Consider the following 4,016-nt stretch of genomic DNA (forward strand, 5'->3'; position numbering starts at 1 on the left):
GATGATGACGATGAAACCTCTGGTGTACTGTCTAATTTTTTTTTCGATGATGGTTGGAAAAACAATCTTAACAATTTAAGCAAATTTTTGGCCGAGAGATGAAAAGCGTACTTGAAGCAGTGCGTGAGAACAACTCGGTGAATAATAGGTTGCTTGAAATTCTAGTTAACAAAGCTCACGAGAATAACCCCGTCGATCAACCCAGGCAGTGCCTTTTTTTAAAAAAATGCTTCATTAAGAAGGAAAAGGATGCTGCCAATATAGGCCAAGGTAGAACTCACTTGGCCCAAGACGATCGATCTTGAAAAAACATACAATGAGCCAAGCATGAGTTCGACCGAATTTGGCCTAAGAACATAAATGACATCCATGGATATGGGTGAAGTCCACAGAATGATCAATTCGGCCTTGAAAAAAGGGCGAAAATTCCCAAAGTTTATCCATCCATATCCAGCCTTTGTCGAAAGGTTTGAATATCCCTAAGGATTCAAAATCCCAGATTTCAGTCTCTTTGTTGGGGAATCATCTTTGTCCTCATTCGAACACGTGGCTAGATTTATTGTCTAATGTGGAGATGTCAATAGTGATTTCCATAAACTATAGCTATTTAATTTCTTGTTGACAAGCACGGCGTTCGCATGGTACATCAACCGTCCACCAAATTCTATACAAAACTGGGAGGAACTGGTTGAGAAATTTCATAAGCAATTTTATCGACTCAGAATGGAAGTGTTAGTATCTTCTTTGGCTATGATGGCTCAGTCATCTGATAAGTCCCCAATGGAATTTCTTACCAAGTTCAAATCGGCCGTGAATTAGTGCCAAGTACTTCTCCCCGAGGTCGAATTTGTTAACCTCGCTCAGAATGGCCTAGATGTGGAATACAAGAAGAAATTCTTTGGAGCAAACTTTCGAGATATGTATGACCTGGCTCAACACGTCGAGCAATATGGTTATTTTCTTAAAGAAGAAAAAATCTCGAACACCCTAACCCGTGGGACGATTTATAAGAATCCAACGATAAGTTATGCATCCGTGAGGTGACAAATCCCACTACGTCAATATAGACGTGGCCGAGATAGTGGTTGATTGACAAACTTTATGTATGCAAGGCATTGGCTCACTCTAGTTCCAAAGACATCAAAACATGCTCGGTGACATACCCAAACCATATCCCCACGTACTAAGGTAGACACGTGTTGGCCGACACCCGAGGGTGACGAAGCCATTTAAAACATGCATACAAATAAAATATATGCAATTAGAATGGTTAAACCATAGCAGGAACGTATTCAGAGCATACAACTACTAAAAATAATACGGAATGATTACGGAAAAGATACGAACAAGGGAATGATACTGATACTAAAGAGACTCGAGGATACCTCTTTTGAAATGTCCTGACGCCGAGATCAAATGCCTCAATCTTAACTCATGAAGGGGCGCAAAACCAGAAAAGGTGTGTGGACTAAAGTTTATAATAATACTAATAATAGGGAAACCATTTTGTTTATGAACATAATAACACTCTGTTTTGAAAATACATATATAATACTACATATAGGTTTTATGAAAAACCCTAGCCTGCCATGTAAACCATTCGTCAAAACATGTATGTAAAAACCCGTGCTCATAAATGGTAATAACGCCTAAAGGTAAATTCGTAAATGTCATTAGTGAGGTACTCAACTAGAGGTATCATAGTTGCCTGAAGGAAATACCTGTTCATCACCTGAAGGTGAAGCTGTATAACTTGTCCATCACCCGAAGGTGAAGCTGAATAACCTGTCCATCACCATTAGGTGAAGCTGAATCAAATAGCATAACATCCACACCGACACTAACCTTGGCTAGTGAAGCTGTCCGACACCGCTTTCGACGGTGAAGTTTGAGGTATATAATATATCATATCTCACTCGTCCATCATCTGTGTCCTATGGCTATAGACATAATACATGTGGTGTGCGGATGTGCCGTATGATAACCTACTAGGTAAGTACCAAAACATATCTCAAAATCTCGTATCATAAATCCACGGCAAATCATGTTCATAAGTCCATAAAATAAATCATATTCATAAATCCATAATATAAGTTATATTCAAGATCAATAGAAATCCATATATGCAAATCCCATAATTCATAACCGTTCATAAGTGTAATTTCGATAAAATCATGAATATTCCGTAAAAGCAATTAAATCATGAATTCTATATAAACCATAATTATAGAAAATCCAAAAAAACGTATTGTAAAACGTATTAAATGCACGAAATATGAAATGCATGCTAGGCCAATATTTTATAAAAATATATAAGTTTAGAAGGGGTCCACTTATTGCCCGAGAACCGCTCGAACTAGTGAGGATGACGTCGTTTCCCGCCAACGCGCCTAAACACAATTAAAGACCTTTTAGTAAAACTCTACTAAAATGCTAGAATTTGGGGAAGCAGATGGCGGATTCGGATTTGGCATGTCGAGGTACCTCGGGGTTTTTCCTCTATGCGCCACTACGAGTGACGATCGGTTGCCCCGACTTGCCAAAAAATCCAACAACTCTAAAAGTTCTCAAATTTTACAGAAAGGAAGATCTCGATGAGAAGAACAACTTTCATACATGTGACTAAGGTCAATTTGGCCGGGAAAAGCCCCATTTTCATTAGAACCCGTCAGAAACCTTAAAAATGGTGCTTCTTGAGTCGTCATCATATCGACTTCAGCGCTCCAACCAATGATTGGCAATTGTTTCTGAGCTCAAAGGGAGTTATTTGATGGTGGGGATCGATGAGAATGCATTCAGACATGGTGAATCGCTGCCTAGAGACTCACGGGTTGCTGTCGGAGCCGACGGCTTCGAACTTCATAATTTAGAGCCCAATTCCTTCGATTTTTGGGTGAAATGTGAAGAAGGAAGGTTGTGGAGTTGGTTATAGGTGGTTAGGTCGAAAAAAGGAGAAACGGGTCATGGATCCCGTGTTTCTTCTCTCCCTCATTTCCCCTCATTTCCTGCTTTCCCTATTGGTCACTCTCCCTCCTCCCTTCATTGATTGGTCCGCGCTTCTCCTTATTCCTCATTTCCTTTCCAGCACAGCCACACATGTGGCATGATCATTCTTTGCTCCAAAAATCTAGAGCCTTCCAGAAAATATTAAATTTACTAAAATGCCCCCAATTTTAAATGTTCATATCTCATTCGTTATAACCCCAAATCACGTTCCGTTTGCACCCACGCATTTGTAGTGACGATTACTACAAGATTACGCCAAGAAAATAAACCTTACATGACACGACAAGGTCATCAACATAAGTCAATGTATTTTCCTCGAAGGGCATTTTTGTAAATTCACATTTTAAAATTATAAAAATTATAATTTTTTGGGACGGATCATTACACTCGACCTTTGTTGAAGCAGTCGTCAAAACATCAAAGGTATACACTTTTGACATCACCAACACTGATGCTATCTTCGACCAGCTATTACTTGCAAAGATCATTAAGCTTTGGCCATAGCATAACATTCCTAAGGCCAAAGATTTAAAAGGGAAAACACATTGCAAGTATCACAACTCAAATAAACACACGGCGAATAACTGTATCGTGTTCCGTGATGCCATTCAAAGCTGGATTGACAATGACAAACTGAAGTTCCTAGAGAAAACACAAATGTTGGTTGATGCTGATCTTTTTCCTTCAGCAACGGTGAACATGGTAAATGCCCATCTGCCAAAGGATAAGAAAAAAGGAAAAGCTAAGTATATCCTAACATACCATGTCCTAAGATAGAATCCCTGGCCGCGTCTAAGGATAGATTTCTTATCCCAAAATGACCCACCTAGTTTCTTCTCAAATCCAGCCTATGTTGAGCCAGTATCTGACTCATGTTCATATAAGTCTGAAAGCCCAATGATCTTGTGTAATAGATGTTGATTGGAAGTCATCATAGCTGAGCCACAACCACAAAAACCTTGGGCCGAATCACCACAACCCGCACCAACGGTTTCGGCAAAATCTCAACC

The sequence above is a fragment of the Pyrus communis genome, chromosome 6 (genome assembly GCF_041283825.1).
Source record: "Pyrus communis isolate YQ-2024b chromosome 6, ASM4128382v1, whole genome shotgun sequence".
In the NCBI taxonomy this organism is placed as follows: Eukaryota; Viridiplantae; Streptophyta; class Magnoliopsida; order Rosales; family Rosaceae; genus Pyrus; species Pyrus communis.